Source organism: Nuphar pumila, chromosome 7, assembly GCF_984573655.1.
Source record: "Nuphar pumila chromosome 7, dmNupPumi1.hap1.1, whole genome shotgun sequence".
NCBI classification, from domain to species: domain Eukaryota; kingdom Viridiplantae; phylum Streptophyta; class Magnoliopsida; order Nymphaeales; family Nymphaeaceae; genus Nuphar; species Nuphar pumila.
In genome coordinates this window covers 33,467,753-33,482,123 of record NC_143255.1, presented here as the reverse complement: position 1 = coordinate 33,482,123, position 14,371 = coordinate 33,467,753, and the positions used below count along the sequence as shown (strand labels likewise).

The 14,371-nt window shown below is 36.6% G+C and overlaps 1 pseudogene; it reads left to right on the top strand.

Moving 5' to 3' along the window:
* The first annotated feature begins 7,093 nt into the window (after window positions 1–7,093).
* LOC149831836 (cysteine synthase-like) lies at window positions 7,094–8,849 on the top strand (annotated as a pseudogene).
* Window positions 8,850–14,371: the final 5,522 nt, after the last annotated feature.

Below are 14,371 nucleotides of genomic sequence, written 5' to 3'. Positions count from 1 at the left end.
AGTCTGGGTCTAATTTGGAAGACCTCGATTCAGTTTTGGATTAGAACCAGACCCTTTTGGTTCTGGATATGGTATGATCTGATTTAATCAGGTGAAGATCCAGATCTATTCAAGAGGACCATGTTCTTTTTGTACCGGGCCAGACCCGGATCCAGCTTATACCGGGTCAGACCTGGATCTAATATGAATCAGATCAGGATCCTGGTAGTGTTTGAAACTGAACCAGATCTGTGACTGATTTAACCCTTTCTAAAACCAGTTCAGAGTCATTTTTGACTGGTTCATTTTAGTTTTTCACTGGTTCTGAGAAGCTAAGACCATGTTTTCATAAATATATGAAGATACAAGGATTTTGGCATACAATTATAGGGTTTTATGAACTTTTGTTCATACTTAGCACTAGTTCATAAGGTTCAGAACCGGTTCAGACCCTTGGATGACCAGTTCAGGGTTGTTTCAGACCGATTAAGGGTGTTTTTAGACCGATTCGAGGTCGTGTAAGATCAGTTCTTGCTTGAGGACTCTGGGTTTTACCCATATGAGCTTGCTTTTGTTGTTTTTCATGCTTTATAAAGTATTTATTATATAGAAAGCATGACTTATGCATATTAATTTATGTGTTCCATGTTGATTAAGTCATGCATGATGATTTTAAACATTAAGCATGAATTATGACTAAATTCATGACATTTTATCATCAAAATTAGTTTATATATATAAGTGGAAGCATGAACTTGTATTTTTTGACGATATAAAGTATATCTTGTTATGAATATACAAGCATTAAATATGTGTGCATGGGCATGCTCCATAATACGAATATATTTCCGGTAAAAGATCTTGATTGACCAATTTATGTTATCACCAAAGTGATCTAAGTCATATTGATTAAGGATTCTTTGGATCGTATTAAGATTCGTTATTATGATTGTGTGTTAGTTTATGAAACATCGATTCTACCCAAAGGTAGGTCATTGTATTCCAAATTTACACAGGGTGTTATAGTAGTGTATTTCAGCCCATGAAATATGTTTGTACCCAAAGGTACAATGCTGAATTGCCTCTGGTTACATGATCTGATAGTTTCACCAATTGAAGTCAATTCCTTGAGAATTAAAGAGACGGAGCAACTATCAGTATTATCATTTCTACCAAAGTGGAACGATAATGACTCAACTATGTTTGTCTTAGAAAAGGTGAATAATAAAGAGTCTTATATTTACCTTTTCAATATAAATCTCATATAGAGTCATTTAGCTTTCACTCATATGGAGATTAGAACAATTGTTCTGAAGGCTGTCCATGAGAAGTGAGAGTATTTTAATATTCTTAGCATGTTGCTTTTTGCAATCGTGAGTGGCTCAGAATATTGAAGTGTCATCTCTCACTGCAAGACAGTGAAGGAATTTCTAAAATCTATTGGGACAAAAATTATTATTTTTATACGAGATTTTGTCACAGGCCATTTGAATAAAAAACTTCATTATGGGTCTTGGTATTGTTGACTCTATTAAGAGATTATTAAAGATATTTTGTGATAATGAAGCAACTGTGTCCTTTTCAAATAACAACAAGAGCTCAATCTTGTGTTGACACATAGAGTTAAAATACTTTATTGTTAAAGAAAGGACTGAAAATCATCTGGTATGTATTGATACAATTGGAACGAAGGAAATGACTCTGAATCCCCTTACTAAAGGGCTAGCACCGGGATTGAATTCCCAACATGTAAAGGGGATGAGTCTTTTTTATTCCTTCTTATGTATGACAATACATTATGTGATCATATTTGATTCTCTATGGCTTTGTAAATTGTTTATTTTGCATAAAGAATCTCTTATATGGGTTAGAGAGAATAACAATATTAAAGGACCAATAAAATAGGTAAGAGACCAACGTATTCATATAGGTAATTTCAACATGCTTAAGCACTGAAGGTGAATTACAGTGTAGTACATGAGAATATGACATTCCATAAAGGAGTGTTTATCTCTATGACTCATATGATTCATCCTTGTGATAAAGAGTAGCATGTGAACCCACATGAAGAATTAAATCTAGATAACGGTATAAACCTCGATGTAGTGCACTTTTGGTGTCAATGGGTCAAGTGAAAGAATGTTGAACATAATAGATCTGAATCCAACCCATTTGGGTGACCCGGTTTAACACCATTAGTGGGCCACATTAGTGGACCACATAATGGGGAGATAGTGGGTGGGAGTTACGTACATAACTGCCTCTTTTCTCAATATATAAGAGGGTTGGCTGCTACAAAGATGAAAATTTCGCTGCAAGTCTACCCAAATTCCACATACAGACGACGTGGTATAGGGTCCTACTCACCGTCAACCTAAGGCCTTGGCTCATCGTGGGCGTCGACCAGATAGGGAGAACGTCGAACACCCGCACGAGCACTCTGTGGCATCTTCTGGTATGCTTTCTGTGTATGTTGATGCAGGAAACTCCAATAGGGCGGCCTCTTCTCAGCCTTCGACTACTCTATGGTCTACGTTTGTCAGAAGGAGGACCCCTTGAACTCCATCATCATTGGCACCGCTATCGGTGACTTCTGTTGGAATTTGGGTAGTGATGGGGGTGACGAGCCTGTGGTGGGGGTTGTCGATGATGATACATTGGGCAATGCTGGTCACGATGACGCAGTTGGCAATGCGGGACAAGCTCGACATGCACATCACCTCTAGCTTCACTACCAGATTCATGGCAGTTGTGGCATCAAACTCGGTTATGTGACCAAGTGCTCAGGCGAGGGCATCTACTTCACGACCAAGTCAGGCCAGATTTGTGCAGAGGTGATCGTTGAGGGGTCGATGAACGACAGTCGAATGATCGACATCAAGTGGGACACAGCGAAAACTTTCACGGGACGCCCATGAGGCTGGCGATGAACAATTGTCTCTCCTTTCAGTCCATGTTGGCATGCGATGACACTGATGTCGAGAGCTACTAGAGGCAGCAATGACACAGGTGAGAGGTTACAACACAAAGAGTCGTGTATTGCTAGAAGACCACCGCATCAGGCGGTGCTTGTCATTGGTAGAGGAGAACCCATCAAGTAGTTGCAGCCAGTATTAGGTGGTCTGACCAAGTGAAACAAGTATGACAGTGGTGTCGCTTAGGTGAAGGGAGCTGCTGTCAGCGTCGGGTGGAGGTGCCAGAGATGGTGGAGAACTCCCGTTGGTCGACAGTTGCCAGAGTTCGGTAACAACAAAGAAAATGGTTGGAAAAAAATGTAGAAGAGGAAGAGGGTGGCAATTGTTGCCTCACCCTCTTCCCTCTCATATAGAGGAAACCCTAATCGGGTTCTCTCTTTTATTATAAAGAAAAAATGGAAAGAAAAAAAAAGGAAAGAAAAAGGGTCATCGATCTATTTTTTGAGTAATTTTACATTATGACCCCTGTTCTTCTTTGCTTATTATGCACGTGCCCTTTCATTTTTTAAAACAATACCCTATTTTCTAGATAATTCAAGAAAAGACTTATTCTTTGGAAAATACCCGAGACAAGGTTTTTTGCCTGTACTTTTTCTCAACATGGACTTTCAATCTTTCTAAATTTCTAAAAAATACCCTGTTTTTTTTGTTTAACTCAAAATTTTCTAAACATTCTATTTTGGGATTCAGGTTTATTGCTTTTACCTAAAACTACCTTCTAACTTTCTTAATTTTGCAAAAAAGTGCTTTTGGTTTGTAGAAAATCTCTCAAAGTTTTATCCATACAGGTTTTGAATCTGGATTGGATTGAGTTGGTGCAGGTAGTTTCTTATAAACCTAGTTGGATCGGGTAAATTTTTTTGAACCCACTTATGAACTGCTTTGGATCTCTACCCAGATATGGAAGAGGTTGGTTTTTAATATGCATGTCTTTGGATCCTGAAATATTGTGTTTGCATATTATTTTTTATATGTTTTAATATTTTGTTCATGTTTTAGATCATATTATATTTGAATTCAGTATAATATTTTTATTGATCCAGTTTTTATATGAATCAAGTTTAATTGGAGTAGGATCTATTAGATCTAATGTTTGGATCAATATTAGATATGATAAGTATTTAATCAAATGTTTGGATTTAATAAGGTGACATAGACCTAGTTTGATCTAGTAAAAAAATATTGGATATGATTGAACCTGTATGGATCTAAATAGATCAAATTGATTGAGTATCCAGTTGAATTATTTTGAATCCAAGCAATGCTATCGAATCTTGTTGAGGATATGAATCCAGGTTTGATCTAGAGATGGATCAAGAAATATACTGAAAAATATGAGATATGAAACTAGTTTTGATTCAAGTTTTATCTAGATAGTATCAAGACTAGGATATTATTAAATATAATAATAACATATTCAATAAGTGTCTTGGTTTGACCCGGATAGATCCAGATAAAAATAATAGTGGATGTAAGAAGTGAATCCATTTGAATTTGGATAATATGAATATGGATTTGGATTATGGTCAAATCCTTGATGATTCATGGTTTTATTTTGCATGAGATTCATTTGAATTTTAATATAAATCATGTTAGACTTGATGGATAACATCTCAAATTGAGATTTGGATATAGACTCATACAAATCCAATGGATTTAGATATAGATTTTTGAGTGAATCAGATAATGGATATAAACTTATATGTTCACAAGCTTGTAGTTTGATTAAAGCTTTAGAATGGGCTTGGTATGTTTAGCATATCAAAATGGTAATGAGATAACTCTTATAAGATTTAAATCTCGATATATTGATCCAAGATGATCGGATGGTAATTAACCAGATAAAAATTTAAGCATGTGATAATGCACATGAATAGTAGGACTTGAAATTGAATGCTAAATTTTTTTACATAATTACGTGAAAAATAACCTATAATATGTGAGAAAAACATCATTGATATAACCTATGAAAATATGCATGATTATTTAATGTATATTTTATCATGAAGTGATATATGCAATACATGATGCACCCTACAATTAATGTGGGTGTTCGCCTCATATGGCCAAGTGAGAGATATTCGATCTTGGATTTTAGATCGAGTGTGACCATAGTGATAGTGTCTCATACTAGAATATGAAGAGCCAAACTATGGTGGGCTGGTAACTCATGTAAAGTGAGTTAAATTTGGTATTGAATGGGATTAAAAATCTCATTGGCTGGGATAACGGCTACTTAGGAGAAGATTATATACTTCCAACTCCTGAGCACTGCAGGTAAGAACAAAAAAAAAAACCCTCCTGAAGCCTCTCTCTCTCTCTCTCGTCACACCGCCAATCCTAAAAACCAACACTTTGCTACCATAATGCTAATGCTTAGATGCTTGTTTTGGTAAAAAAATGGAGGAAAAGGTGTCAGTTTTTATAAAAAAACTATATGAAACAAATGGGCCCTAAGATTTTGTCGCTATTGCAAACTCAAAATCACCTGTTTCCAAAGGAAACTGGAAAAGCAAATGGTGGTCACCAAGGCTGATAATTGTGTCAAGTTGGCACTTTTAGCTTTAGAAGTAATATTGGGAAAGAAAAACAAAATGATGGTTTTCAAGGCCACAATAATTATGTTAATTTTGTCTTTATTGTAGAGGTTAGATCTCTCTCTCTCTCTTCGCTTCTCTTCTCTTGGAAGTTTCATCCAGATATTTTGGACCAGATATTTAGCTAAGCCTACCACTTAACTGTCAACAGGTAAATACAGCTCAGAACTAGATAAATTGTATGTACTTAATTTTAATTAACAAGGTGCCTTGATTCTATAGATTTTATTTTATGAAGTGGAACCTTCGCTAAGAACCGGGTCATTTAGTCTCTGCATGGTAAACCCGGGTTGAAGTCAATGGCACCCAAACCCTTACAGAGCCCACCAGTTAAAGGCACTGACATATAGAACGGTTCTTAATCATGTGACAATATCCTCCTGTTTATTAAATCTTCTTTAATTCTTAGGAGAATATCAGCAATGGAGAATCTTGTGATATTTTTTGAAAATCAGTTTTCTTTACACACACACACACACACACATATATATATATATATATATATATATATATATAAGCAAAAAGTGGCTTACCACATTAATCAGGTTAAAGATGTAATATTTCTGAACAAGCAATATGTTGAAAATATTGAATTTTTTTGGTAGATAATATTTTTCTTTGAAAATATCATGCATGAAGAAAATCATTATATTTTCAAGATATCGGTGATATTTGTGACTATTCTCTTAGTACATACTTCCACAAAAAAAAATGATGTGTCCCATGTCCTTTTTGTTGTGTCTATGTGCATGACATGTAGGGATGGCAGTGGATTGGGGGACAACAGAGCCCTGCCTTGCCCCATTTGGATCGGAGACGAAGGGCATGAAACTGTGATGGAGGCGAGGATGAAGGTTAAAATCTATCTCCATGCGGAGATGAAGGCGGGGATGGACTTATACTTTTTCACTACAAGAAAAATGCTACTTAGCGGCGGATTTTTTTCATTGCAAATTTGCGATGGATTAGCTAAAGAAAACTATCAGTCGCTAACATTCGAATTATTTGCAAAAATTGGCGACAAAAAAAATCTGTCGCTAATTTACGACGGATTAATGCTGGAATTTTTTTATCCCTAAGCCATCGCAAATTAGCGACGGATTAACGACAAAATTTGGGTTAGCAGAGAACATAAGGATTAGCCCATCTAGAGTGCTAATTTACGATGGCTTAGCGACGAAAAAAATCCATCACTACTTTTTTATTTAAACCAGCCCATCTAGGGCATGAAATTCTCCCTCGCTCTCTCTCTGATTACCCCCAAATATTTGGCTTCCCGACGGGAAAGAGAGCACGATCGATATGGCTGCCGCGAAGCCGCCCCAACCGAATCCTGTGGCACTAGAGAAGGAAGACAATGTGGGGGTGGTGGCAGATTAAAGGAGTATGATGCGGTGGGAAAATCGAAAATGGGTGGAGCTGTTGGTGGTGGGAAGAAGTTGGTGTTCTTTCCCGGCGCAAGGAGGGGCTTCGATCTTGTGGACCTTTAGGTTAGCAAGGATCACAAAGATTAGCTCTTAATTCTGGTTTTACAGTCTGAAGATGGCAGAAGAACCAACCTCCATTGCACACGACATCACCGAGGTGTGCCCTTTTCATTGAATTCCCGTTCGTCCCTTCTTGAAGAATCTTCATCCTTTTTGTTTTGTTTTGAATCTGCTTATTCTCTGTTTTGAATAGTTGATCGGAAAACGCCTTTGTATCTCAACAATGTTGTAGATGGCTGTGTTGCTCGCATTGTGGCTAAGCTGGAGATGATGGAGCCATGCTCTAGTGTCAAGGATAGGTACTATGGTCACCTATATACATTCTTTTTCTTAAGTTTATCCTGTGCTCATAGTGGTTGACTTTGTTTTTCACATGATTGGGCATAGTATGATCCCCGATGCATAAGAGAAGGGGCATATAACCCCTGGATAGGTTAGGAAATTCTTTTCAAGTTCAGTATTGTATTTGGTGAATGGCCTTTTTGCATCATCGTCACAAATATTGGGTATTTTTTGAAAAAATGCTGCAATATTTTCATAAAAATATATTATCAACCATATTTGAAAAGATACCACCAATTTGAATATCTTATGGAATTTATTTTCTATGATCATCGTCCATATTTAGTTTCTATATTTTGTTGACATTTGTAGATTTTTCCTAAGTTATGAAAATTTGTTTTTTCTTAGTTCCCATTTTATATTTTTCAAGTTTGTAAAGATTTTCCCGTGTTATTCTTGAGACTTATATAAGAAAAGCAAAATAATCATAAAATAAATCTCCGTCTTGCTGAGGTATTTGGTGTTAAATGACATTGCTTCCTTCTCACCACTTTGTACTTCTTCCCTTTTATATCTTGAAACTTAGCCTTCTCGTTCCATTATTTACAATACTCTCTACTAAACATTTGTTTGTATTTCTTTCGGGAGGCAAAGTATATGGACTTGATATTCTCAAATCTTAACCCTGGATTTAGCTGCTTGGCCCCGTGTAGCTTCAACAATGTTCCATTGAATGTATCTTTTTTTAGAGTGTTCAATTCTAGTTGTAAGGATTATGGCATGTATTGGGTTGAACTTACTCAAGTTGATTGCTTCTCTCTCTCTCTCTCTCTCTCTCTGTGTGTGTGTGTGCGTGTGTGTGTGACATATGCAACCTTTGTGTTTTTATGAACACCGAAGAGTGTCTTGATCGAGCCTACTAGTGGCAACACTGGCATTGGGTTGGCATTCATCGCAGCGGCCAAGGGTTACAAGCTTATAATCACCATGCCTGCTTCTATGAGTCTTGAGAAAAAATGATCCTTCTGGCTTTTGGAGCTGAACTAGTGCTCACAAACCCAGCTAAAGGCACAAAAGGCGTTGTTCAGAAGGCTAAAGAGTTGCTAGCAAAGACTCCCAGTTCTTACATTCTTCAACAGTTTGAAAATCTTGCTAACCCAATAGTACAAAATTGCATTTTTTTCTTTTTATTAATTTTGTTGTCCTTTCATTCATCTATTTCTTCTTTTAGCTGATTTGGTAGCTTCATTCTCTACTCCGGCTATTAAGTTGATTGAGTTGTTCTTGGCAATTACTTACAAGCAAAATCAGTTGGTCATTTCGGTCTTGGCATTTTGTGATTAATGTTGATAGCATTTAGATCTTTTATTCTCTGTATATTTTTTATTCATCACACTGAATTGTGATACATTTTCTTGATGACATTAATCTAGATAGTCTCTTTGTGTTATGTATCCTTTCTTTTCTCTTCTTTCTTCTGATAGAATGTCTGTGAACAGGAAGCAGAGGAGCAGGCAGAACACCACTAAATTGAGAGACAAGGTTGTGAATAGCCCTGGGAGTGGCAAGGAGAATTTAATATTTTCATTCGAGCAGTTTGTCACCCACAGCAGTTATGCACTGTTTAGGCATATAGAATTTGATATGAAGTATTTATATTTCAAATTTTTTTAATTTTTTTTTTAAAATTTTGTGACAGATTAGCGACATATATTATTCGTCGCTAATCCATTGCTAAAATAGCAACGGATTAGCGATGAATAATATCTGTCGATTATTTAGCGATGGATATTATTTGTCGTTATTTAGCGATGGATTAGCGACAAATGAGTTTCATCGCTAATTAGGGACCAAAAATCTGCGATGGGCACTATCTATCGTCAATCCGTCGCTAAACAGTTTAGCAACGGATTAGCGATGGATTGGCGATAGATAACGCCCATCGCTAATTCGCATTTTTCTTGTAGTGTTCTCCGCCCCGCCCCATCCTCAATCCTTTAAGGGATGACTATAGACCAAGGGAAAACGAGGCTCCGTCCTGCCTCACCCCCATTTGGACCGTGGATAAAAGACATGAAACGAGGGTGGAGGTTAAAATCGATCCTCGTGCACGGATGGGGGCGGGGATGGAGGTTCGGATTTTGAAATGGGGCAGGGGTGGAGACCTTGTCCCCCACCCCATTGCCATCCCTACTGACATGGGCTCTTAATCGTGATGGGTCGGACAAAAGTAACAAGCTGAATATGCATCTGAGACTATCTTTAAAGCCTTGTCGTTGATCCTACGAAGCAAATAATGCAGTCCAATAGTCTAGAGTATAAAAGTGTCCAACCATCAGAGTCATAGTGTCCATACTCGTCCTAGTCAATTACTTGGGTAGGGACTATCCTCTTCAGTAAAACGTGATTAACCAGGAGAAGAATCTATCAACCTCAACGTGCAAACTCATCGCCAAATCATAAATCATGATTAATAGGCAAACTCACAAATCATGACTACCTGGCAAAATCATGAATATCACATTAAAAACTATAAACAACTAAAATTGTAAATTATAAATAAATAAATATTGTCTAACTATGCCCTAAAAACCGGTGGCATGTTAATGTCTTAATAATACAATAAACTATGCTACACTTGTAGAAGTTGAAACCAAATTTAAAGGAAATGTTTAGTCTACTTAATCCAACACATAGCTTTTATTTTATTATTGAACTGATTAAATTAATGTCATTGAATATATATAAAATATCATTATTTGTTTGTATCATATTTATTTTTAATTTTAGATTTATATTAAGAGTATCTCTTTTTATTGAATAAACATGAAGAATAATAAATTTTTAAATGTGAATAAACTTCAAATCACCTCTCTCTCTCTCTCTCTCTCTCTCTCTCTCAACCCCGACAATCGATTCTCTTAACATAACGATGATACATTGTCCTTAAATATTCACCAGTTTTATCGACGAGTTGACCACTTAACAATTTGTTACGAAAACTGCGAGAAAGAAATAATCGAAGAAAACAAAATACAGCAAGAACACACAAATTTACATGAAAAAACCTCCCCTCAAATCCTAGAGGGCGTAAAAAACTATAGCCGCCCAGAGGAAAAAACTTTATTGCTCTTTCTCGACCGATACAAGAGAGAAAGAAAAGAAAGAATTTATACAAGGCAAGGGAGACAGCCCTTAACCTAAACGAATAGGGTCTTATCCATAAGACATCGAGTCTCAAACATAAGCCCAAGGAAAAAAATTCTTCTGGGGGTGTTGCCCCCCGGGACACATGTCGGGGGAGCCCTCAGACCCTCCCTTACTGTAAAGGGCAAAAACTCTAAATCAGGCTCCACAACTCATCACAATTTTTACAGAAAATCAAAGTTGGCATATCATTGAAAAATAACATTGCGGTTCATTGACAATTTAACCGAAGAATCGCCAATCTTTGAGACGAACATGTCATTGCTTTTTTTTCAAATGAAAAAAAAAAATCCATTGAAAGGAAAAATTCCAACGGAGGCTCACATCACCTTGTGTTGGGAAGTTGCGAGTTCAAATCCCAATGGTATGATTGTATAACTGGTTGGGGGTCTGCCTAACCTCAGCTTGCCTATAAAAAAAAATTGCAAAATAGACATATCATGAGGCGAGCAGATCATCCCAAAAGCCCATAACACATGTGAGTGTTCACCAAGCATCTTGAAAGTTGATCCACAATATATCACCAGTCAATCCTATCAAACTTTTTCATTCCCCTGCTCGTATGATGTTGCATTCTGCCAGGCATTTTCTTTTAGGGCTACAGGGCACCAAGCTAGTGTACTGTGGAGTGGCGTGTTTCCCACATTGCTCATATTCTATTTGTTGAAGGGTCACTACCCGCCTTTTGAGAGCGTTTTGTATTATTATTATTATTATTATTATTATTATTATTATTATTATTATTATTATTCAATGAGTCTGTGCCCCCAACATTCTCCCAACAGGAGAGAGAGAAACAGAAGAAAACGACACAGTCCAGGTGATGAAAGCTCATTAAAAGCTAGCTAGGCTCCAATATTGTCAGAAAACGAGCGTAAATGAAAGGTAGCCCAGCATCAATTATCACATACAAAGAAAGTGAAAAATGTGGACAGAAAACAGGAAAAAGCTTCAAAGTTTTTTTGCACACACAACCAACTTTCACCAATCCATTGCTAATAATTTAGTTGACTTTTTGGAAAGGTATGAGCTCCGTGACTCAATTTTTTGGAATTCATTTGGCATCTTATAAACTGATCAAGAAACTTTAAACTAGGACTAGATATCTTAATCCCCAAAAAAAAGCAAACAGAGAGGTGGATGGATTAATTGGCCAACACTGTAAACCTTGGGAGATTGTAGGATTTTACTTTTTTATATAGAAATTTAACCCCTTGCAAAAAATACAGTGTGTTATTTTATTGATAGAATAAAACGGACGTTTAAACCATTTTTTACTTGACTAATCTACAGTCAGCTAAAGAATCAAAGAACCAAAACCAGAAGGGGAAAGGAAACTGAACCAGTTCAATGTAATAACAAAAAGGTTTTGGCAAATTTCATTTAAATAAGCCACAATTAGGCAGTTTAATGCAACTTGTTCTTCCCCTTGGTTTTTATTTGTATTTTCTAATATTTTCTCAATAAAAATCCAAAAAACTAAGGTTTCCTGACATCAAAGGAAATGCTGAAATCTAAAAATGGTTATTGTTTTGCATTTATCACTTTCAAAGTTCAAACCATTAAGTTTGTACCCTTGAAGAAAACTTGATTAAACTAATTGAGCTCCATGTTGGTATATAGTTTGATACACAGGTGTATTGCAGCCCAATTGGTTCAAACATGGGACACCAATCTTTTGTTGGTCACGTACATGGACCACCTAGGTTCGGCCAGCTGCGCTACATGGCTGGGTGCATCTTGTCAGTGTCACCCTTGTAAGCATGACAAAGGACACGTAAGTAGGGGTATCAACAGGTCAGATTCAGATGGAAACAGATAAAACCGAATTGGATCCAACCTAATCGGATTCAGAGACGGATGGAAGAAGATAAAACTGAATCCGGATCCAACTAGTCTAAAACACGATATTTACACTTGATAAGATTCAGATCATAGTCGGATTTAGGTTTTAATCGGATTCGGATTTCAACACAAAATAAATACCAAATCTGACTAATAGGATTTGGATATCAGTTTACATCCGATTGTAGACACCAAAAATTTTATGATGCCCAATTACTAACATTTTTTGAGACAAGTGTTGGCAGGTGTTAAGCAGGATGGAACGGGTGAATTTGTTGTCTATCTAGGGGACGGCTCACCGAACTATTGTCCGCTATAGGATGGCAGAACATACCATCGTCCGGTATTGGAGACAACAAAAATGGAGTTTCATCCTCTATCAGACGGCACAACCGTCGTCATGCCCAACGTGTAGATAAGCTATTTGGCTTCTCCTTATTTATTTCCAACCACCCTGCACGTTTTCTAGGGTGGGAGGTATTCTCTTGGATGAGCTTTCATCCAAGAAGACTCTTGGATAAGTTTTATCCCCATCTAAGGATAAAACTTACTTAATGTATGTTGATTTTGTGACAGTAGAAACCATGCTACCGACTTTATGTGTCAATGGAATTTGGTTGTCCATCCAAACACATTAATAACATTGTTATGCATCAGTATTACACAGTCACCGCAGCAACTACATGCAAAAGGTTTACTTAACGTTTGTAAGTTTGGGTTGAATGCAATTGGTCACTATGAAGTTGGCTCAGAGGCACTCGTGGGACGCACTTTCTTTAAATCCAAAGTTGCTCCACTTAGGAATGCATCTTCAACCTCAACTTGGCTGCTTGGACACAACCAAGCTTTGCATAACGGCTAGCTACACTGAATATCCAACGTTCAAATAATGGCTAGTTATCATCAATAATAGATGTCGCAAACAATCAGTTAACGGCTAGTCTATAATAGTACAAATCAAGTCAAATGTAGTCATTCTGAGTTTCTAAATTCAAGGCAACCCACGATTATTTGCGATCACGGTGAGAGGTCGTACTTCTTATAGCTAGAATTGCATTTTTTTTGGGTTTTTGTCTCTGTTCAGACGGCAAACCCTATTTTGCCATCGGTTGGCCGATTGTCGTCCAACTTCCACCATCCACTGGCATTTTTTTCGTCCGACTTTTGCTGTAAGACACACACAATTTTAGACATTTAAACCAAACTCTCTGTGTTCAATTTGAGAAAAAATCCATTTCACATGTTTAATTTAGTCTGTAAGTATGATGAATATCTAAGTTCTGTATTTTTCCTAAGTATTGTGACAATCAAGTTTAATAACTAAGAAGAAAAATAAATAATAACAGTATAAATAACAATTTTCCAAACAGAGGGAAAAAAATCTATAATAGAAAATTAATATTTGATAGAAATTTAGTACATAGATGCATTAAGCAAAACTATGCTTTATAAAGCCTAGTGCTAAGCATTAAATAAATCAAGTAAATTTGGATTTGGACCCGATTCAATTAGAAAACCTAATCTGAAAATTTCATAATTTGTGGTTTCTAATAGTAATAACAAATAAAATGAAAACTTTCAAATAAATAAAATATTATTATTTTAAAAAGGTAACTAGTTGGTTGGACTTAGTTGGAATGGAACCAACTAAGCCAACCAAGAGGGTGGTGATTTTGCCAAAGACCATACCTTGGGAGTGGTGTGAGGGGTGAAAACCAAGGTGATTCCTCACATAGATCCCAAGAGAGAATCTCTACATTTCCTAGAAAAAACAAAAATGGTAAGGCATGGAATAAGGGCATAAAGTAGCTTACCAAATTTGTGAAAAATCACACATGAATAGAGAGGGGTAAGGGTCAACCTAGAGGAACGGTTTTTGAGATGAGGGTTAGACTCTATCTCAACCTTTCATCTCCCTTCTTATAACCTCAACCACACATCTCACCTATTCATAAATTTTGCCTATAAATACCTCTCAAAAAGTAAAAGAGAGGTATTC